The sequence below is a fragment of the Dioscorea cayenensis genome, chromosome 17, assembly GCF_009730915.1.
Source record: "Dioscorea cayenensis subsp. rotundata cultivar TDr96_F1 chromosome 17, TDr96_F1_v2_PseudoChromosome.rev07_lg8_w22 25.fasta, whole genome shotgun sequence".
Lineage (NCBI taxonomy): Eukaryota > Viridiplantae > Streptophyta > Magnoliopsida > Dioscoreales > Dioscoreaceae > Dioscorea > Dioscorea cayenensis.
Window position 1 is genome coordinate 10,937,388 of NC_052487.1, and position 24,158 is coordinate 10,961,545.

General features: G+C 43.2%; 3 non-coding genes across 3 annotated transcripts; 2 read left to right on the top strand and 1 right to left on the bottom strand.

Moving 5' to 3' along the window:
• Nucleotides 1-962: 962 nt before the first annotated feature.
• Nucleotides 963-1,069, bottom strand: LOC120281504. The gene has a single exon (XR_005542643.1). It is a non-coding gene; the product is annotated as a small nucleolar RNA R71 (small nucleolar RNA).
• An 11,109-nt stretch (nt 1,070-12,178) lies between these two features.
• Nucleotides 12,179-12,285, top strand: LOC120281470. The gene has a single exon (XR_005542609.1). It is a non-coding gene; the product is annotated as a small nucleolar RNA R71 (small nucleolar RNA).
• Nucleotides 12,286-20,804: 8,519 nt separating this feature from the next.
• LOC120281486 lies at nt 20,805-20,911 on the top strand. The gene has a single exon (XR_005542626.1). It is a non-coding gene; the product is annotated as a small nucleolar RNA R71 (small nucleolar RNA).
• Nucleotides 20,912-24,158: the final 3,247 nt, after the last annotated feature.

The window sequence follows — 24,158 nt, forward strand, 5'->3', positions numbered from 1 at the left end:
ATAATAGTTGGTCTTGCACTTGAAACATTAGTCCTAAGGTGATCATTGTACGATACCCCACCTCTATCGATTGTCTTTACTCTCACTTATTTGTGCCTCTCATTCTTGTTTCTTTTATTTCTGTTTACATTACATTTCATCAACATAATCATTGTTCATCTTCACTTGGTTAAGTAGCAATATTAGTATTTTTATTTCCTACTCCTTGTGGATACGATAATCTACTCACTTGGGATTTATTACTTCGACAAACCCGTGCACTTGCGGGTAACACGCAAGGGGCGTTGTCAAGTTTTTGGCGCCGTTGCCGGGGAGTAGGCGTTTTGAGATACTTTGCACTTTGTTATCTTAGCTATTCACCATTCATTCTATTCCATATCTTCTTATTCTATCATCATTCTAATTTTGTTTTCTTTTTTTTTATGGTGCAGCTCCAGGTTATGACCCGAGGGAACCCCTCGACAATTGTTGAAGGAGATCCTGAACTTGAATGTACACTCAGAAAAAAGGAAAAAGAACCTATGCAAGAACCGTCAAATCTAGTTGAGGTTGAAGGTGAAGGGCCAGAAAACATGGCAGAACAGAATGAGCAACAGAGAATGCTTACCGATTATGCCAGACCCTCAGTTTTGGGCACATAATCTAGCATTGTGCGGCCCCCGATTACAGCTCAAAATTTTGAGCTAAAGTCTGCATTCATCCAGATTATACAACAGTTGCCAAAGTTTAATGGTTTGGCCGATGAGAATCCAAATAACCATATAGAGAACTTTTTGGAAGTGTGCGACATGCTCAAGATCAATGAAGTTACAGATGATGCTATCAAATTGAGGGCCTTCCCATTTTCCTTGTAGGGGAGAGCGAAGCAGTGGCTACACTCATTACCTAGAGTATTAATCACTACATGGGAGGAGATGGCGGAAACTTTTCTTGCCTGATGTTTCCCTCCCGAAAAATCTGCAAAGCTTAGGAATGAGATTTTTTCCTTCGTGCAAATGGAATTGGAGTCTCTATTTGAGACATGCGAAAAGTTCAAGGAACTACTGTGAAAATGTCCTCAACATGAGTTTTCAGAGTGGATGATTATTCAGACTTTATACAATGATTTCAACCCAAGTACAAGACAGTTACTTGATGCAGCAGCAGGAGGTACCTTAGGTAGCAGGACCCCTGGAGAAACCCGGCATTTAATTGAATAAATGGGTTTGAATAGCTACTAATGGAATGCTAGAGAGAAGAAGAAAGTGGCCGGCATCCATGAGATTGATGCGGTTACAATGTTGGCGGCCCAAGTGGAGGCATTGAGTAAGAAGTTAGACACTCTAACTTCACCTAGATTGGTGGCCGTAATGAGTTGTGATGGATGTGGAGGGGGGCATGCCTTGTCCGATTGCCTGATAGCCGTTGGTGGTGCATCCTCCGTTGAGCAAGTTGACTTTGTGGGTAATGCAATAAAAAACCAAGGCAATCCTTATAGCAACACCCACAATCCGGGTTGGAGGAACCACCCAAATCTTTTCTGGAACAACTAAGGGCAACAAAAGGCCACATCACCATCGGGTTTCCAACAACAAGCCTCGAACTTGAAGAACCGAGTTTCAGGTTTGGAAACTAGAATGACCGACTTAGAGAAAGCCATGACTAGATTTGTGCAATCATTGGATACATGGTTTCAATCGGTCGAGGCTGCATTTCGCAACCACACAGCTTCATTGTACAATTTAGAAAATCAAGTGGGGCAAATTGCAAAGTCTCTATTGGAGAAACCACAAGGAAGCTTGCCGAGTAACATCAAGACTAACCCGAGAGAACATGTGAAGACGATCACTTTGAGAAGTGGTCGTGAGGTCGAGGGTAGGCTTCCAAGTGAGAAAACCAATGTTGAAGCACCTGAGGTCATAGAGGTTGAGGAGAGAGCTAACAAAGAGAAAGAGGTGGCACCCCTACCTTACAAGCCAAGAATCCCTTATCCTTCAAGATTGAAAAACGAGCAAAATGATGAGCAATAGAAGAAGTTCTTGAGTCTATTCAAATAATTGCACATCAACATTCCTTTTGTGGAGGCATTGTCTCAAATGTCTCGGTATGTAAAGTTCTTGAAGGACCTTTTGAGCAATAAGAGGAAGTTGGAGGAGAGTGCTTCGGTGATCTTAGATGCCTCTTGTTCGGCGATGTTGCAAAACAATATGCTGAACAAGAGGAAAGACCCCAGAAGCTTTGTGATTCCGTGCAACATTGGCAATTTGGGTGAAGAGATGGCATTGGCGGATTCAGGGGCCAGCATCAACATCATGCCATACTCTTTCTTTCAGAAGCTAGGCTTGGGAAAGCCTAGGCCTACTCAGATGACATTGCAGTTGGCGGACCAAACGGTGAGACATCCGAGGGGCATCATTGAAGACGTGCTTGTCAAGGTGGACAAGTATATATTTCCTGTAGACTTCGTAGTGTTGGATGTCAATGAAGATGTAGATGTTCCTTTGATACTTAGGAGGCCATTCTTGCGCACTTCCAAGGCACTTATCGACATGGACGGCGGGAAGTTAACACTGAGGGTTGGAGATGGCAAGCTTACATACCGCCTTGCCCAAGCAATGCGACATTCTCTTGACTTTGATGATACTTTGTATTTTCTTGACACTACCGATGAACTAATCGATGAACATGTGCAGGAAATGATGAATCCGGACCCGTACGAGGGTTTGCTAGACCAAGAAGTGGAGAATGAAGAGGTGATGATGCTTGGTCTAGAGGAAAAGGTACCATCTACTTTGGGGATCATGAAGAAGATGCTCCGGAAGATGAAGCGGGTAAGGAGACGCCACAAGAAATGCCCTAAGGCTGTTGGGGATACGCAAGAACGGAACGGGGGTAAGGATCCCTCAAGTGGTAACAAGCTCGACAACTTTCCCTCTACCTTTAGAAGACTATGTTCATCATGCTTCCAAGTCACTGGTAAGAGGGAAACCTTCATCTATGAGCCCCCATGAGGTAAGACAAGGTACGTCAAGCTATGTGATACGAAGTATTCTTTTCTTACGATGAGCATTACTTTTATTAGGTTTTAGCGCTAATACATGTGTATTTGTGATACTTTCGTGCATGTAGGTTTGAGTAAAAGCTGTACAATATCTTGGGTGTTTAGATATATATACTATCTTAATAAAAATGATAAATAAATTAATACTGAAATCTATATATAAAAACTATTTAAAAAAATAATAAAGTAAATTGTTGAGATAGTGAAAACTTAATTTAGTACCTATCCTTAAAAACACACACTCACATACACACGCATACATACACACACACACTCTTTATTGGCAAGGTTTTTTTTTCCAGAGTATATTTTAATTATTAGTGAATTTGATATAAGCCCATTTTTATAATAATATCCCCCAGTTATATCAATACTTTTATTATTCTGACCTCATTGTGCTTTTATAATATGCTGATACTAACATCAATGAGCAAGTTATTGAATGCAAATTTTTTTATCCATTTCTTATTGGCAATGTGTTCTTTTCTTTTTAGAGTATATTTTAATTATTAGTGAATTTGATGTAAGACAATTTTTATAATAATATCCCCCACTTATATCAATACTTATATTATTCTTACCTCATTGCGCTTTTATTCCATGGCAAAACTAACATCCTTGTTATGCTATTTATTTTGTACTCACAATACCTTGATTCAAATATTGATGAAAGACTAAAACACTAATTTGTCAATTATAAAAAAATTGTTAATTATTTAATAGTTATAAACTCTTATGAATTATCATGCAAAATTTGTTTGCTTTTATGAAAAACAAAGAAAATGTATAACAATAAATTTTTTGTTTAGTATACAAATAAAGTTAGAATGAATTTTCAATCTTTTTTAATCATGAACTTATTGATAAGTTAATGTAGTTTAACGATCACATCCATACTAAAATACTTTGATTGCTTACTTTAAATTTATGTATGAATATTAATGGATGAACAATGTTTTATGTTTCTTTGCCTTCTATTATCTTATTTTTATGTTTTTTAATTTTTGATATTTTTATAAAATTTATTGTCAATTGGTGTGAACAGCCGCAAGTGCACGCGACAGTCAAGGAATACCCTGTGAGTGACACAAGGGTCATATTCCACGGGGCCAAGGAGCTACACATTCTTCCTCTTCACTTGTTGTTTAGCTTACAAATCAGAGTACAGATGTCCTAAACTAGAAAAATGGAATGAAACTACTAAAGGAGATGCAAATATTTCAGGATGAAAGAGTGAGAAATCTAGAGGAAAAGACAGTCATGGATGCGGATTCCCTCTGGGCTATTAATGCTTGAAGAATGCTAAGGTTATAAAGCAGTGGTGATTTTGAACCAAGAGATTCGTAAAGTAGGTAATCTCAAATTCCTCAGTGATTGCCCTTAATCCCTTACGATTATAGGTCAGGAATTTCTTCCGACCAAATCCTCCTACGATTATAATGGGGGGGCCGGGAATTCTCTTATTAGGGTTTGACAAGGTCCCCTTGCGTATATCCCGCAAGTGCACGGGTTTGTCGAAGTAATAATCCCGGATGAGCGGGTATCGAATACATAGGGAGTAGGGAATAAAAACACTTAATCTGCTTCTTACCTATGTGAAAGATCAATAGTGATAAGTGTGACAATGATTCAATTCTCAAAAGTAAAAGCAACAAGTAAGAGAGCACGAGTAAAGGAGGAGGTAAGGCAATCGATAAAGATAGGGTACTCGGATAATGCTCCGTCTAGGATAATTGTTTCAAGTGCAAGAACCCTCTATTATGCTTCCTAATCGATGCAAAGGTGAGTCATGGGAATACTTAATTACATAGTCCCAAATCTAAGGTCAACTATGCCTAACTCTATACATGTCCCAGAGGAGAGATTAGATAACCTCTCAACCTCACACTCGAATAGAGTTACAACGAGCTCTAGGGATTCCAAGTGATAAATCTCTTCCTAATTATAGACCTAACCCTTTGGTCCAGGCAGAAGGTCTCTAACCACGATTAAGCCTTAGATACTAAGATCGCCTCAACGCTTCACTCCGTTGCACGCGCATCTAAGCCCCAGCGAAGGATCATCTCTTAGACCATTCACTCTATTATGGCCGCAAAGAACTCGAGGAACGGAGGTAGAATCTATCACGTCGGAGGGGAAAGGGGATGCTCCTGTACCTCTCGACTTACCCTCTCAACCCTCTCCAACCTAGCTTTGTCTAACACTCGTGGTGTGCCACTCACTCACAAGGTTACCAACAAGAACTATCAACCCTAGTGTCACTCTAGGGGAAATGTTCATACAATCAAGCATTCAAGGTTTGAACTCACAATAAACATCAATTAATTGAAAGCATAATAAAGAGATTCAATAAAACAAATACGTCCTAGGGTTCACAAATACCCAAGTACCCACTAGGGGTTAAACTCTCCATGGAGCTAAGTACAATCAAAGAAATAGAATGTAAAAGTAATGAATCCATAGAGAAATCCCCTCAATAGTCGTGTGGATGGTCTTGTGGAGAGTCCTATACTCGTCGCAAAGGATCCTTTATCCGGCCTAGGATACACCTCGCCGGATTGGTGTCGACGAAAACTCTCCTAATAACCTTCTTCCAAACGACGGGCGATGTCAGAGCCGTAGAACCTCTCCAAAACCCTAGCCAATACCCCTCAAAACCCTAGCCGAAGCCCTCTCTCTAGTTGGGGAAAAGAATGCTGAAATCGGGGCTGAATTGACTTTAAATAGGGCTGGAATCGGGCGACCACACGGGCCTGTGGATCTTTCACACGCCCATGTGGAATTTCCACACGGGCATGGATAATTTCCACACGCCCGTGTGGGTTCTCTGAATTCCTGTTTTCTCTGCCGGCTGTAAACATTGCTACTACAGTACTTTGCTACACTGCTCTGCTACAGTATCCGGCCTGAATAGCTTCCCGAATCCATGCTTCCATCGGGGTCACGCAAATGGGCACACGTTCATGTCGTGGATCACTTGCTTCTTCAATGATAGACAAGTTTGTGGAGCTCTTGTTTTACGTGCATAAGTCGAAATGCTCGAGTGTGACTGCCCTTGTGCCCCTCCAAATTGATGTGCCAACTCGAATACGAGGAGGTTGGCACACACTCTAGCATCTCACACCCGACCTATGTCTTCGCGTTTGAACTTTAGCAAGATTTCCCCCAAAATCGGTGCATTATGATCCACATTGGCTTCCTTCCTTCATAATCGGCCTCGCAACCCTACCTGCACGAAAGTAACATAAAAACACACATATTAGTGTAAAAACCCGAGAAGAGTAATGCTCAACATAAGGAAAGAATGTTTCGCATTAATATCACACAAGCACTTATCAAACTCCTCCATACTTAAGCTTTTGCTTGTCCTTAAGCAAAAATTAACATTCGGTGCATAGATGAAGAAAATTTTGGAACTGGTTCGCCTTAGGTTCACTAAAGTGTACAGAGAGAGCATTCTACAAGTAATGGAAATTTTAACAATAAATACAAAAAAATCAAAGCTCTAGCTAAAAACTTGAATCAAAAAGGACAATAAACCCGAAATTATGTACGTGTGTGAACTCACTCAAAACAACCCAAGGTATACTCCTCAAAGTTCTAAGTACACTGGACTTATTTATCTACAAAAGTGACAACAATTTCAAAGATGGTAGTAGCTTCACACATCCTCTAAGGTAGCCCTTTCCAAAGCGGCCGCTAAGGTGGCTTTCACGCTTTCGAGGTGGTAGCTCTTTATACCGGAGTGGTAGATTTCACTCATCCTATGAGATAGGTCTTTCTCTTATTAGGGCATAGCTAGTATCCGACTTATGAGAGTAGCTTCATACTTCATAGGTGGTAGCTCTTTCCACCCAACAAGCACAAATAAACAATAAAACTATTTTGTTCTTTCTTTTCATTTTCCATTTTTTTTTCAGAATTTAACACAAGAAACAACTATAACTAGTCCCTTTAACATCAAACATGAGTTTCCAATAGAGTTTAAAGAGAGAGTAGTGCACTGAGTGTAATTCGGGCAAAAATTCCTAAAAATTAAAATAAAACTAGAGCATGAAAATATTCAATGTTAAAATTTTTTCTAAACTCAAGAATACAATCAATGCAACTAGGGTGAACAGCCATTAGCTATGTGAGCATATATCAACGAAGAACAATAGAAAAGATGTGTGCACTATGAAACTCCCCCCCACACACACACTTAGGTTGTACATTGTCCCCAATGTACACATGCAAGCTCACTTAGAATGTATATCAATGAAGAATATATGTGGGAGAAGCAATCAAAACAATACTCCCCTGAGTCCTAGTGTCGCGGTTAATGGACCTAAGTCCTTTGGAGTAATGTTCCGATGGGTTGTGAAGCTCACACGGGCAAGTGTCGAAGCACCTTGGCCGTGCCCATGACAAAGTCTCAATTCCCAAGATGACAAGACCATCTGCACGCATACACGATAGGGTTCAGTGAAGCTCAATAAAAACAAAATCAACCCGAGTATATAAAAGATAAAGAAATGAATATAACTCGAGAATCAACATACGAATAAACTCAGAAGGAAAATCCTCTCTGAAAATACAAGTCTAAAATAAAATGCAAAATAAAGAAAATGCTGAAAAATAAAGTCAAATGTCGGTGTCACGCTCTGTCGGCTCCTTTACTGCTGCTGGTGGTGGAGAAGCATGTGGTAGATCCTGTGGTGCTAGAATAGGTGATGGGGATGCTGGAGGTGCCGAGGAAGCCTGAGGAGTCCTCGGACGCAAGATAAATGAGGAGGCGACATTTTGCTCTAAGATCTGCTGTAATACGTCGAAACATGCCATGAACTCTGTGTACTGAGTGGCTTGCGTGGCCCTGATCTCGGAGACCACTGTCCATACCACTCCTAAAGCATTCTCGAGCCTCTCAAAGCGACCATGGGCTCGAGGTGGTGTAAACAAACATATGGGGGGTACGTTCTCCGCCGCTGGAGGTGCCTCAGTCTCCATTGGTACTGACTGAGGCTCGTCACCTGTATCCTCGAATGGTATATTCAGCACATAAACACCATTTGGATATTTATTGACCAATCCCATGAGCCTCATTGTCTCTAACCCAAGTGGTGCTGGTATTATCGTCTTCTCGGCTCCGCTGATTGTGTCTCGTAGACCCATCCCAAAATAAGTCTAGTAATGTATGAACCCGAGAAAATGACACCTAGTTTGGGATACTATCCTTGATGCTTCAAATACTCTGCTAAAATGTGCCCCAGATGGACCGGCTCATTCCGAACCATGGAGTATAAGTACAGAAGTTCTTGCTTGTTTATGACTCCCGAGCTATCACCGTGACCATTCACTGACCTGCTTATGATGGCGTGAAGATATTTGTAACTAGGTCGAGATAAACATGAGGCCTTAGACACTCCTGGTTCATATCGCAAATTACAATATTGTATTTTATACGCCTTCTTGGGAGATAAACCCGACATATCAATTGGAAGACTCTCATACTCCTCAGTTTCAGTATACGCCTCATCATATAGACCAAGTCTAGTGGAGAATTGTGTGACTCTCATACTATGATATTGCTAAAAAGCTCTGAACTAAATAGCGCTGACACTATCAAAATGAGCATAAGAGCGGTCGAACTCAAATGAAGCAAGCACCTCTAAAGTGAGTGAGCGGATATCGGGATCATGAATATTCAATAACTTGTGCTAACTACCAACCAATAATAGTTTCTCTACCTCATCAGCCATGTCATCTACTAGTTGCACCTTCCTAAGTGACCTAACATCCGGGATTCGCGTTTGACCAAACTTAAGCTTCGCTAACCGCTCAAACCAAGCTCGATGCGCAGGAAGTGTGAATTCCATAACTTCTGGCTCAGGGGCAGGCCCTCTAGGACGTTTAGCAATTGCCTTCTTAGATTTGGTGGCCATACCTGCATCTATTGGAAAAAGAAAATCAATAAGTTTCATTCAGACTGCAGGAAAATAATAACACACGACCGTGCGGAAATTCCACACACCCGTGTACATTCATGGGGCGTGGATAACGCATGGCCCTTGTAGCCATTCTTCCAGCTACACCCCTATCTCACTTCCAGATCTTCTCAAAAACAAATCATAATCATTTTAGTAAGAAATCAATGTGCATTATCCATTTTAATCGCAAGTAATCAGCTAGACTCAAAGGAAATCGATGACGAGATGAAACAAAGGTTTACCGACGAGTTGAAGCTAAACACCCCTACAATCCGCATAATGCACAATCAATCGATTCAAAGACAACAATAGGAGGGCAGGAGAATGTCGGAAGATGTTCGTTGGGCAGCTTAGAGTTAGCTTAAGAACAAGGTGTGACTAATGTATTGGGAGATCAGACAATCTTTTAATTCCTGGAGATCCACACGGGGGTGCGGGAATCAACCACGCCTGTGCGCCCTCAAAATGAATGTCTTACAGGGGAAAACGCACGCCCCTGTGGCTTCGCTGAATATCCGAGAAAAAATCACTAAGTGTTCTACACGCCCGTGCGGAATTTTCACACGGCTGTGGTTATTCACAGGCCCAGCTCATAGGGGCACCCACACGCCCCTGTGTCTTCTCGGGATGAAGAGGGCTCCTCTATAGAGTTTCACACGGGCGTGTGGAAATTACCCACGCTCGTGTACATTTCACAAGGTCGCCCACAGGGGCGATTTCATGCCCCTGTGTGCTCTCGGGATAATCGGCCAAACTCTGCAGGAATTCACACGCCCGTGCGGAAATTACCCATGGGCGTGCGATATTCACATGGTTGTTCACAGGGGCAACCGCACGCCCCTGTGCCTTCTCTGGATGAGCTCGCAATACAAATCCACGGGCGTGTGGAAATTCCACACACCCGTGCGTTTTCACTGGATGCCTTAGAAAAACCTGCAGGCTCTACAGAAAGTTTCTGAACATGTTTACACACTCAGAGCCTGCCCTAATATGCAAGTTTTACCAGTGAAAATCATGGAATAAAGCTCAAATGACACAACTTCGCCAGTTCCCCATGAAAACACATGATGAATACACAAAGCTCGCAAGAAGATCTCAGTAAAAGCATCTAAACAGCAAGACACCAACACTTAAAAAGTTATTCATGAAAACAAACTAAACTAGAAGATAAGAAACAGTAAACATTTGGGTTGCCTCCCAAGAAGCGCTTGTTTAACGTCACTAAGCTTGACGTACCTTGTCTTACCTCACGGGGGTTCATAGATGAAGGTTGCCCTCTTACCCATAACGTGAAAGCATGATGTGGACAATCTATTGAAAGTAGAGGGTGTATTATTGGGCTTGGGACCACCTAGCAATGATTCATCCAACTCCTTCCATTCACGAACATCTCCAACAGCCTTGGAGTGTTTCCGGTGGCATCTCCTAGCCCTCTTCATTTTCTGGAGCATCTTCTTCAGGATCCCCGGGGTAGATGGTACTTCTTCCGTCGATCCAAGCATCATTACATCTTTATGTCCCTCCTCTTGGTCGAACAAACCTTCATACAGATCTGGATTGAACATTTCCTGCATGTATTCATCAATAATCTCATCAGTAGTGTCTAGAAAGTATAAAGTATCATCGAAATCAAGAGAATGCCGCATGGCTTCAGCAAGGCGGTATGTGAGCTTGTCATCTCCAACTCTCAATGTGAGCTCTCCGTCGTCCATATCAATCAATGCTTTGGAAGTCCACAGGAACGGTTTCCCAAGTATCAAAGGTACATCTGCATCATCGCCGACGTCTAGCACTACAAAGTCAATCGGAAAAATGTACTTGTCCACATTGACAAGCACATCTTCAATGATGCCTCTCGGATATTGCACTGTTCGGTCCACTAGTTGTAAAGTCATCCGAGTAGGCCTAGGCTCGCCCAAGCCTAGCTTATGAAAGAAGGTGTATGGCATAACGTTGATACTGGCCCCTGAGTCCGCCAATGCCATTTCCTCAACTAGATTGCTAATATTAAACGGAATGATGATGCTTCCCGAGTCTTTCTTCTTGTTCGGCATGTTCTTTTGCAATACTGTCGAGCATGAAGCATCTAAAATCACTGAAGCACTTTCCTCCAACTTCCTCTTATTAGTCAACAAGTCATTCAAGAACTTTGCATACTTAGGCATTTGGGCCAATGCCTCAACAAAAGGAATATTGATATGGAGTTGCTTGAACAAACTCAGGAACTTCTTGTACTGTTCATCCCCTTGGTCATTTTTCAATCTAGAGGGATAAGGGATTCTTGGCTTGAAAGCTGGGGGTGCCACCTCTTTCTCTTTGCTTGTCCCCTTTTCTACCTCTATAACCTCGGGTGTGTGTTCTTTTTGCTTCTCACTCGGAAGCCTACCTTCAACCTCACGACCACTTCTCAAAGTGATCGCCTTCACATGCTCTCTGGGGTTGGTCTCTGTATTACTCAGCAAGCTTCCATGTGGCCTTTCAGAAAGAGACTTCGCAATTTGCCCCACCTGATTTTCAAGGTTATGCAAAGAGGCGGTGTGGTTGCGAAGTGTAGCCTCGACTGATTCAAACCTTGTATTTGCAGATTGCACAAATCTAGTCAAGTGCTTCTCTAAGTCATTCATTCGGGTTTCCAAACCTGAGACTCTGTTTTCCACCTGAGGTGCTTATTGTAGTTGTTGGAAACCCGGTGGCCCCATGGCCTTTTGTGGACCCTGATTACTCCATGAGAAATTGGGATGATTCTTCCAACCCAAATTGTAGGTATTACTATATGGTTTTCCTTGAGGTCTCATGCCATTACATACAAAATCAACGTTCTCCACCGAAGAAACATCACTGATAGAGATCGGGCAATCGGAGGGAGCATGTCCTCCACCACACCCGGTGCAATTAGTCACGGCCGCCAATCTATTTGAAGTTAGAAGATCTAACTTCTTACTCAAATTTTCCACTTGAGCCGCCAATGAAGTTACCGCATCTATTTCATGGAGACCGGCCAATTTTTCTTCTCCCTAGCATTCCATTGGTAGCTGTTTAACCCCATTTCTTCAACTGACGGGCCTCATCGGGGGTCTTGCTATGTAAGGTACCTCCTGCTGCCGCATCCAAGAGTTGCCTTGTACTTGGGTTTAAACCATTGTAAAAGGTTTGAACAATCATCCACTCCTAGAATCCGTGTTGCGGGCACTTTCTCAGGAGCTCCTTGAACCTTTACCATGTCTCAAATAGAGACTCCAATTCCAACTGAACAAAGGATGAGATCTCATTCCGAAGCTTTGCTGATTTTCCGAGAGGGAAATAACGGGCAAGAAAAGCTTCTACCATCACCTCCAATGTGGTGATCGATGCTCTAGGTAATGAGTGTAGCCACTGCTTCGCTTTCTCCTTTAGGGAAAATGGGAAGGCTCTCAACTTGATGGCATCATCCGTCACTCCGTTTATCTTTAGTATATCATACACATCGAGAAAACTCTCTATATGACCATTTGGATCCTCATCGGCCAAACCGTTGAACTGTGCGGATTGCTGCAACATGTGGATGAATGCCGGCTTCAACTCAAAGTTCTGAGCTGTAATCGGGGGACGCACAATACTCGATTGTGTCCCCAACACTAAAGGTTTGGCATAATCAGATAATGTCCGCTGTTGCTCATTCTTTTCTGCCATGTTTTCATATCCTTCCACTTCCAAATCAGCTAAATTAGACTATTCTTGCATATGCTCTTTTCCTTTTCTTCTAAGTGTGCGTTCAAGCTCAGGATCTCCTTCAATCAATATTGAGGGATTCCCTCGGGTCATAACCTGGAGCTGCACCCAAAAAGAAAGAAAAAAAAATCAAAACGATGATAGACTAAGAAGATATGAAATAGAATATATGGTGAAATAGCTAAGGAAACAAATTGCAAAGTATCTCTGAACGAATACTCACCGGAAACGACGCTAAAAACTTGACAAGGTCCCCTTGCGTATATCCCGTAAGTACACGGGTTTGTCGAAGTAATAATCCCGGATGAGCGATTATCGAATCCACAGGGAGTAGGGAATAAAAACACTTAATCCTCTTCTTAGCTATGTGAAAGATCAATAGTGATAAGTGTGACAATGATTCAATTCTCAAAAGTAAAAGCAACAAGTAAGAGAGCAAAAGTAAAAATGGGAGGTAAGGCAATCGATAAAGATGGGGTACCCGGATAATGCTCCGCCTAGGATAATTGTTTCAAGTGCAAGAACCCTCTATTATGCTTCCTAATCAATGCAATGGTGAGTCGTGGAAATCCTTAATTACATAGTCCCAAATCTAAGGTCAACTATGCCTAACTCTATACATGTCCCGGAGGAGAAATCGAACAATCTCAACACCTCGCACTCGCATAGAGTTGCAATGAACTCTAGGGATTCCAAGTGATAAATCTCTTCCTTATTATAGACCTAACCCTTTGGTCAAGGTGGAAGGTCCCTAACAACAATTAAGCCCTAGATACTAAGATCACCTCAACGCTTCACTCCGTTGCACGTGCAACTAAGCCCCAGCGGAAGTACATCTCTTAGATCATTCACTCTATTATAGCCGTAAATAACTCGAGGAGCGGAGGTAGAATCTATCATGCCGGAGGGGAATGGGGACGCTCCTGTACCTCTTGACTCACCCTCTCAACCCTCTAGAACCTAGCTTTGTCTAACGCTCGTGGTGTGTCACTCACTCACAAGGTTGCCAACAAGAACTCTCAACCCTAGTGTCACTATAGGGGAAATGTTCATACAATCAAGCATTCAAGGTTGGAACTCACAATAAACATCAATTTATTGAAAGCATAATAAAGAGGTTCAAAGAAACAAACACATCCTAGGGTTCACAATAGCCGAGTACCCACTAGGGGTTAAGCTCTCCATGGAGCTAAGTACAATCAAAGAAATAGAATATAAAAGCAATGAATCCATAAAGAAACCCCCTCGATAGTCGTGTCGATGGTCTTGTGGAAAGTCCACTACTCGTCATCCAAGGATTTCCTCGTCCGGTATAGAATATGCCTCGATGGAAGCTCCCCTACCAACCTTCTTCCTAAGGAATGACGATGTCGGAGCTGTAGAACCTCTCCAAAACCTTGGCCAATACCCCTTGAAACCCTAGCCGAAGCCCTCTCTCAAGTTGGGGAAAAGATGGAGAAAAGAATTCTAAAATCGGGGCTGATTCGGCTTTTAAATAGTGCTGGAATCGGGCGACTACACGGGCTTGGATGTTTCACGCGCCCATGGGGAATTTCCACACGGGCGTGGATAATTTCCACATGCCCGTATGGATCCTCTGACCTCCTGTTTTCTTGGCCGACTGTAAACAGTGCTGCTACAGTACTTTCTACAGTGTCGCTGCAGTGCTCTGCTACAGTATCTGCCTGAATAACTTCCCGAATCCATACTTTCATCGGAGTAACGTAAACGGGCACTCCTTCACGTCGTGGATCACTTGCATCTTCAATGATAGGCACGTTGGTGAAGCTCTTGTTCTATGTGCATAAGTCAGAATACCCGAGTGTGACTGCCTTTGTGCCCCTCCAAATGGATGTGCTAACTCGAATACGAGGAGGTTGGCACACACTCTAGCATCTCACATCGACCTATGTCTTCACGTTTGAACCTTAGCAGGATTTCCTCCAAAATCGGTGCATTGTAATCCACATTGGCTTCTTTCCTTCATACTTGGCCTCACAACTCTACCTGCATAAAAGTAACATAAAAACACACATATTAGTGTAAAAACCTGAGAAAAGCAATGCTCAACATAAAGAATGAACGCTTCGCATTCATATCGCACAAGCACTTATCAAACTACCCCACACTTAAGCTTTTGCTTGTCCTCAAGCAAAAATTAAAACGTTATGTGCATCAATGAAGAAAATATTGGAAGTGCTTGGTCTTAGGTTCACCAAAGTATACAAAGAGAGCATTCTACAAGTGAGGGAAATTTCAACACTAAATATGAAAAATCGAAACTCTAGATAAAAACTTGAATAAAAAAGGACAAAAAACCCGAAATCATGAAAGTATGTGGACTCACTCAAGTCAACCCAAGGTATACTCCTCAAAGCTCTAAGTATAAGGGACTTATTTAACTACACAAGTGACAACAATTTCAAAGATGGTAGTAGCTTCACACATCCTTTAAGGTAGCCCTTTCCAAAGCGGCCGCTAAGGTGGCTTTCACACTTTCGAGGTGGTAGCTTTTTCTATCGGAGTGGTAGCTTTCACTCATCCTATGCGATAGCTCTTTCTCTCATTAGGGCATAGCTAGTATCCGACTTACGAGAGTAGCTTCATATTTCATAGGTGGTAGCTCTTTCCACCCAACAAGCACAAATAAACAATAAAACTATTTTGTTCTTTCTTTTTCATTTTCCATTTTTTTTTTCAGAATTTAACACAAGAAACAACTATAACTAGTCCCTTTACCATCGAACTTGAGTTTCCAACAAATTTTAAAAAGTGAGTAGTGCACTAAGTGTAAATCGGGCAAAAATTCCTAGAAATTCAAGCAAGAACTAGAGCATGAAAACATTCAATGTTAGAAATTCTCCTAAACTCAAGAATACAATCCTTGCAACTAAGGTGAACCGCCATTGGCTATGTGTGCATATAACAATCAAGAACAATAGAAAAGATGTGTGCACTATGAAACTCCCTCCACCCACAATTAAGTTGTACATTGTCCTTAATGTACACATGCATGCTCAGTCAAAATGTATATCATTCAAAAACAAATATGGGAGAAGCAATCAAAACAATACTCCCCTCACTCCTAGTGTTGCGTTTGATGAAGCTAATTCCATGGGAGTAGTGTTCCGACGGGTTGAGAGGATCACACGGCCAAGTGCCTCAACACCTTGGCCGTGCCCATGACTAAGTCTCAATTCCCAAGAAGACAAGACTATCTGCACGCATACACGAGGGGGTTCAGTGAAGCTCAACAAAAACAAAATAAATCGAGTGTATATGAAAGATAAAGCAATGAATACAACTCGATGATGCAAAATGAACATATACTCAGAAGGAGAACCCTCGGCCGGGGTAGGGGATGAGGATGCTGGAGGAACTGAGGGGCCTGAGGAGTCGTCGGCCGTAGGACAAATGATGAGGCGACGTCGCGCTCTAATATCTGCTGTAATACGTCGAAACGTGCCATGAACTCTGTGTACTGAGTGGCCTGCGTGTCCCTAATATCTGCAATCTCGGCTCGAGCCTCAGCTTCCTTAGCCCGTATCACCCCCAAAGCACTCTCGAGCCTCTCAAAGTGATCATAAGCTCGAGATGGTGAAAATATACGCACGGGGGGTGGCTCCTCTTCTACTGGAGGTACCTCAGTCCCCATCAGGGCTGGCTGAGACACGGGAGCGGGTTGAGATGTCCCGGTTTCATCACCCACCTCCTCAGCTATCTCTGGAGCTGGTCGCACTAAAGCAAAAACCCCGGTCCGAATCCTCCGGATCATGCCCATCAGCCTCATCATCTCTAGACTCAGGGGAGCAGGTATACTCATCTTCTCTGCCCCGCGAATCGAATCCAAGAGACCCATGAAAACACTAATCTCGTAATGTAGGGGCCCGAGAAGATCACTCCCAGTCTAGCATAATGCCCTGATGCCTGATGTGCTCTGCCATGATGTGCCCTAAGTGAATCGGTATGCGTTGCATCATCGAGTACAAGTACAGTAGCTCCTGATGGCTCAGAACACCGGTGCTGTCACCACGGCCATTCACCGACCTACTTATGATGGTATGTAAATATCTGTATGCAGGTTGGGAAAGGCACGTGGCCTTGGACACCCTCGGCTCGTACTGACCCTGACCACATAACGCTCTGTAAGCTCTCTGCGGGGTCAAGGTTCCAGGATAATCAGTCAGTAATTGCGCATACTCCTCCGTATATGTGAAAGCCTCCTCATACAAGCCAAGTAGTACTGAAAACTGAGTGATGCTCAAGGTATGGTGGTGTCCAAATACTCTGAACTGAATGGTATCTAAACTATCGAAGCTCGCGTATGATCTATCAAACTTGAATGATGATAGTACCTCCAATGCAAACTCTCGGATGGCTGGCTCTCTGATTGTCAATAACTGTCGCCAACCACCTACTGAAACGAGATCTTCTACCTCATCAGCGAGCTCATCTCCCTACTATAGATCTCGTAGTATAGTTGTGTCCAGGAATCGAGTCTGCCCGAATCAAAGTTTTGACAAGCGCTAATAGCAAACTTGATGCTCTGCAATCGCAAACCTCATGTCCTCAGGCTTAGTAGATGACTCACGTGGCCTCTTATCCGCTTGCTTCTTCGATCGAGGTGCCATAGTCTGCAAAATTTGAAACAAAATTGATCAAACAAGTTGAGAAAATAGTGCTGCAGAAATCTACACGGTCATGTAGAATTTCTGCATGCCCGTGTGAAACCACGGGGCGTGAAAACCGCACGGCCGCGCTACCAAATTCTAAAAAATACAACGTAAAAATGCTTCTAGCTTCGTTCTAAACATGAATCATCGCTCTAATTGAAGAAACGAAACATTATTAACCAAATTAATTGATGGAAACCATTAATTGGCAAAGAAAATGATAAATAGGGCTTACCAACGAGATGGGATAAGAAAATGGAGAACCGTCCAGGAAAAACTCGAGAAAAATCCACCAAATTGGTGCTAGGAGGTCGGAGGATGATGGGAGAGTGTTTTCAACCGAATAGAGGTCATGAAGAGAGTGAGAAATGATTCCTTTTTAAAAAGGATTCATGACCCTTGGCGTTCTGTGCATCCACACGGGCGTGTGGTAATTATCCACGCTTGTGCGCTTAATTACAAAAGAGCCATAGGGGCGCATGCACGCCCCTGTACGCTCTCTGGAAAACACTTCTTCGACTCTGACTGCTCTCGCACAGGCGTGTGGAAAATACCCACGCCCGTGCATCCGACCCACAGGGGAAGACGCACACCCCTGTGGCTTCTCTGGACATCCGAGAAAAATACCAAGTGTTATACACGCCCGTGCGGAAATTCCACACGGGCGTGGACATTCACATGCCCAATTCACAGGGGCAACTGCAAGCCCCTGTGTTTTCTCGGGATCAAGAGAACTCCTCTACAGAGTTTCACACAGGCGTGTGGAAATTACCCATGCCCGTGCATGGTTCACAAGGTTGCCCACAGGGGCGAGTCCACGACCCTGTGTGTTCTCAGAAAAATCCGCCCAACTCTGCAGGAATCCAAACGTCCGTGCGGAAATTACCCAGGGGCGTGTGACAGTCGCATGATCATTCACAAGGGTAGCTGCATGCCACTGTGCCTTCTCTGGATGAGCTCGTAGTGCAACCCCCACGGGCGTGTGGAAATTCCACACGCCCGTGTGTTTTCTCTAGATGACTTAGAAAAATCTGCAGCCTCTGCAGAAAATTTCTGAACATGTTTACACACTCAGAGCTGGCCCTATTATGCAAATTTTACCAGTAAAAAACATGAAATAGAACCCAAACGACCAAACTTCCGCCAATTCCTCAAAAAAAAAAACACACGATGATTTTAAAAACCCACAATAACATCGCAGCATAAGCATATAAAAGTCAGGACACCAACACTTAACTCATGCAAACGAACTAAACTAAAAGATAAGAAAACAGTAAACACTTGGGTTGCCTCCCAAGAAGTGCTTGTTTAACGTCACTTAGCTTGACGTATCTTGTCTTACCTCACAGGGGTTCATGAATGAAAGTCGCCCTCTTACCCATGGCTTGGAAGCATGATGTGCAAAGTCTTTTAAGAGTAGAGGGTGTATTATCGAGCTTCGGACCACCTAACAATGATACGCCCAACTTCTTCGGTTCACGTACGTCTTCAACAGCCTTGGAGTGTTTCCGGTGGTGTCTCCTAGCCCTCTTCATTCTCTGGAGCACCTTCTTCAAGATCCCCGGGGTAGATGGTACTTCTTCCATCGATCCAAGCATCATTACATCTTCATGTCCCTCCTCTTGGTCGAACAAACCTTCATACAGATCCGGATTGAATATCTCCTGTATGTATTCATCAACAAGCTCACCAGTAGTGTCTAGAAAGTATAAAGTGTCATCAAAATCAAGAGAATGCCGCATGGCTTCAGCAAGGCGATATGTGAGCTTGTCATCTCCAACTCTCATGTGAGTTCTCCGCCGTCCATGTCAATTAATGCTTTGGAAGTCTGTAAAAACGGTCTCCCAAGTATCAAGGGTACATCTGCATCCTCATCGACGTCTAGCACTACAAAGTCAACCGGAAAAATATACTTGTCCATCTTAACAAGCACGTCTTCGATAATGCCTCTCGAATGTCGCACCGTTCGGTCCGCCAACTATAAAGTCATCCGAGTAGGCCTAGGCTTTCCCAAGCCTAGCTTTTGGAAGAAGGTGTATGGCATGACGTTGATACTTGCCCCTGAATCCGCCGATGCCATTTCCTCACATAAGTTGCCAATGTTACACGGAATGATGAAGCTTCCCGGGTCTTTCTTCTTGTTCGGCATGTTCGTTTGCAACACTGCTGAGCATGAAGCATCTAAAACCACTGAAGCACTCTCCTCCAACTTTCTCTTGGGTCAACAAGTCTTTTAGGAACTTCGCATAGTTAGGCATTTGAGCTAATGCCTCAACAAAAGGAATATTGATGTGGAGTTACTTGAACAAACCAAGGAACTTTTTATACTGTTCATCCCCTTGGTCATTTTTAATCTAGAGGGATAAGGGATTCTTGGCTTGAAAGGTGGGGGTGCCACCCCTTTCTCTTTTCTTTTCCCCTCTTCAACCTCTATAACCTCGGGTGCATGTTCTTTTGGCTTCATACTCGGAAGCCTACCTTCAACCTCACGACCACTTCTCAAAGTGATCGTCTTCACATGCTCTCTGGGGTTGGTCTCTGTATTGCTCGGCAAGCTTCCATGTGGCCTTTCAGAAAGAGACTTCGCAATTTGCCCCACCTGATTTTCAAGGTTATGCAAAGAGGCGGTGTGGTTGTGAAGTGTAGCCTCGACTGATTCAAACCTTGTATTTGCAGATTGCACAAATCTAGTCAAGTGCTTCTCTAAGTCATTCATTCGGGTTTCCAAACCTGAGACTCTGTTTTCCACCTGAGGTGCTTATTGTAGTTGTTGGAAACCCGGTGGCCCCATGGCCTTTTGTGGACCCTGATTACTCCATGAGAAATTGGGATGATTCTTCCAACCCAAATTGTAGGTATTACTATATGGTTTTCCTTGAGGTCTCATGCCATTACCTACAAAATCAACGTTCTCCACCGAAGAAACCCGGTGGTCCCATGGCCTTTTATGGTACTTGATTACTCCATTAAAAGTTGGGATGATTCTTCCAACTTGAATTATAGGTATTGCTATATGGATTTCCTTGAGGTCTCATGCCATTACCTACAAAATCAACATTTTCTACTGAAGAAACATCTCCAATAGAGATCGGGCAATCGGAGGGAGCATGTCCTCCACTACAACTGGCGCAATTAGTCACGGCCGCCACTCTATTTGAAGTTAAGTGATCTAACTTCTTACTCAAATTCTCTACTTGGGCCGCCAATGAAGTTACCGCATCAATTTCATGGAGACCGGCCACCTTTTTCTTCTCCCTAGCATTCCATTGGTAGCTATTTAACCCCATTTCTTCAATCAACTGACGGGCCTCATTAGGGGTCTTGCTACCTAAGGTACCTCCTGCTGTCGCATCCAAGAGTTGCCTTGTACTCAGGTTAAAACCATTGTAAAAAGTTTGAATAATCATCCACTCCGGGAATCCGTGTTGCGCGCACTTTCTAAGGAGCTCCTTGAACCTTTCCCACGTCTCGAATAGAGACTCCAATTCCAACTGAATAAAGGATGAGATCTCATTCCTAAGCTTTGCTGATTTTCCGGGAGTGAAATAACGGGCTAGAAAAGCTTCTACCATCTCCTCCCAAGTAGTAATCGATGCTCTAGGTAATGAGTGTAGCCACTGCTTCGCTCTCCCCTTTAGGGAAAATGGGAAAGCTCTCTATTTGATGGCATCATCCGTAACCCCATTTATCTTCAGCATGTCGCACACCTCGAGAAAGCTCTCTATATGACTATTTGGATCCTCATCGGCCAAACTGTTGAATTGTGCGGACTGCTGCAACATATTGATGAATGCTGGCTTCAGCTCGAAATTCTGAGCTGTAATCGGGGGACGCATAATACTCGACTGTGTCCCCAATAGTGAAGGTCTGGCATAATCAGATAGTGTTCGCTGTTGCTTATTCTGTTCTGCCATGTTTTCATATTCTTCTACTTCCAAGTTAGCTAAATTAGACTGTTCTTGTACAGGTTCTTTCCATTTTCTTCTAAGTGTGCATTCAAGCTCAGGATCTCCTTCAATCAATATTGAGGGATTCCCTCGGGTCATAACCTAGAGCTGCACCACAAGAAAGAAAACGAAATCAGAATGATGATAGAATAAGAAGATATGAAACAGAATGTATGGTGAAATAGCTAAGAAAACAAAGTGCAAAGTATCTCTAAACGCCTAGCTGCCCCGGCAACGGTGCCAAAAACTTGACAAGATCGCCTTGCGTATATCCCGCAAGTGCACGGGTTTGTCAAAGTAATAATCCCGGGTGAGCGGGTATCGAATCCACAGGGAGTAGGGAATAAAAATACTTAATTCGATTCTTAGCTATGCAAAAGATCAATGATGATGAGTGTGATAATGATTCAATTCTCAACAATAAAAGCAACAAGTAAGAGAGCAAAAGTAAAGAAGGGGGGTAAGGCAATCGATAAAGATGGGGTACCCGGATAATGCTCCGCCTAGGATAATTGTTTCAAGTGCAAGAACCCTCTATTATGCTTCCTAATCAATGCAATGGTGAGTCACGGAAATCCTTAATTACATAGTCCCAAATCTAAGGTCAACTATGCGTAACTCTATACATGTCCCAGAGGAGAAATCGAACAATCTCAACACCTTGCACTCGCATAGAGTTGCAATGAACTCTAGGGATTCCAAGTGATAAATCTTTTCCTTATTATAGACCTAACCCTTTGGTCCAGGTGGAAGGTCCCTAACCACAATTGAGCCCTAGATACTAAGATCACCTCAACGCTTTACTCCGTTGCACGCGCAACTAAGCCCCAGCGGAAGTTCATCTCTTAGACCATTCACTCTATTATACCCGCAAATAACTCGAGGAACGGAGGTAGAATCTATCATGCCGGAGGAGAATGTGGACGCTCCTGTACCTCTTGACTCACCCTCTCAACCCTCTCCAACCTAGCTTTGTCTAACACTCGTGGTGTGTCACTCACTCACAAGGTTGCCAACAAGAACTCTCAACCCTAGTGTCACTCTAGGGGAAATGTTCATACAATCAAGCATTCAAGGTTGGAACTCACAATAAACATCAATTTATTGAAAGCATAATAAAGAGTTTCAAAGAAACAAACACGTCCTAGGGTTCACAATAGCCGAGTACCCACTAGGGGTTAAGCTCTCCATGGAGCTAAGTACAATCAAAGAAATAGAATGTAAAAGCAATAAATCCATAAAGAAACCCCCTCGATAGTCGTGTCGATGGTCTTGTGGAAAGTCCACTACTCGTCATCCAAGGATTCCCTCGTCCGGTATAGAATACGCCTCGATGGAAGCTCCCCTACCAACCTTCTTCCTAAGGAATGACGATGTCGGAGCCGTAGAACCTCTCCAAAACCTTGGCCAATACCCCTCGATACCCTAGCTGAAGCCCTCTCTCAAGTTGGAGAAAAGATGGAGAAAATAATACTAAAATCGGGGCTTATTCGGCTTTTAAATAGGGCTGGAATCGGGCGACTACACGGGCGTGGATGCTTCACGCGCCCGTGGAGAATTTCCACACGGGCGTGGATAATTTCCACACACCCGTATGGATCCTCTAAACTCCCGTTTTCTTGGCCGACTGTAAACAGTGCTGCTACAGTACTTTCTACAGTGTCGCTACAGTGCTCTGCTACAGTATCTGCCTGAATAACTTCCCGAATCCATACTTTCATCGGAGTAACGTAAATGGGCACTCCTTCACGTCGTGGATCACTTGCATCTTCAATGATAGGCACGTTGGTGAAGCTCTTGTTCTATGTGCATAAGTCAGAATACCCGAGTGTGACTGCCTTTGTGCCCCTCCAAATGGATGTGCTAACTCGAATACGAGGAGGTTGGCACACACTCTAGCATCTCACATCGACCTATGTCTTCACGTTTGAACCTTAGCAGGATTTCCTCCAAAATCGGTGCATTGTAATCCACATTGGCTTCTTTCCTTCATACTTGGCCTCACAACTCTACCTGCATAAAAGTAACATAAAAACACACATATTGGTGTAAAAACCTGAGAAAAGTAATGCTCAACATAAAGAATGAATGCTTCAAATTCATATCGCACAAGCACTTATCAACTATGCCTAACTCTATACATGCCCCGGAGGAGAAATTGAATAACCTCTCAACCTCACACTCGTATAGAATCGCAATGAGTTCTAGGGATTCCAAGTGATAAATCCTCTTCTTAGATGTAGACCTAACCCTTTGGTCCAGGTGGAAGGTTCCTAACCACAATTAAGCCCGAGGTGCTAAAATCACTTCAACGCTTCACTCCGTTGCCCTTCAACTAAGCCCCAGCGGAAGGTCATCCCTTAGCCCATTTACTCTACTATGACAGCAAAGAGCTCCAGGAAATGGAGGTAGAATAAATCACACCGAAGTGGAAAGGGGACGCTCGGCTACCTCTCGACTCACCCTCTCAACCCTTTCCAATCTAGCTTTGTCTAACTCTCGTGGTGTGTTACTCACTCACAAGAGTTACCAACAAGAACTCTCAACCCTAGTGTCACTCTAAGGGAGTATTCACACAATCAAGCATACAAGATTGGAACTCAAATAAAACATTAAGTAATTGAAAACATAATAAAAAGGTTCAATGAAACGAATACATCCTAGGGTTCACAAATATCTAAGAACCCACTAGGGGGTTTAGCTCTCCATAGAGCTAATTACAATCAATGATATCAAATGTAAAAGCAAAGAATCCATAGAAAACCCCCTTGATAGTCATGGCGATGGTCTAATGGAGAGTCCTCTACTCGTCCAAGGGTCCCTT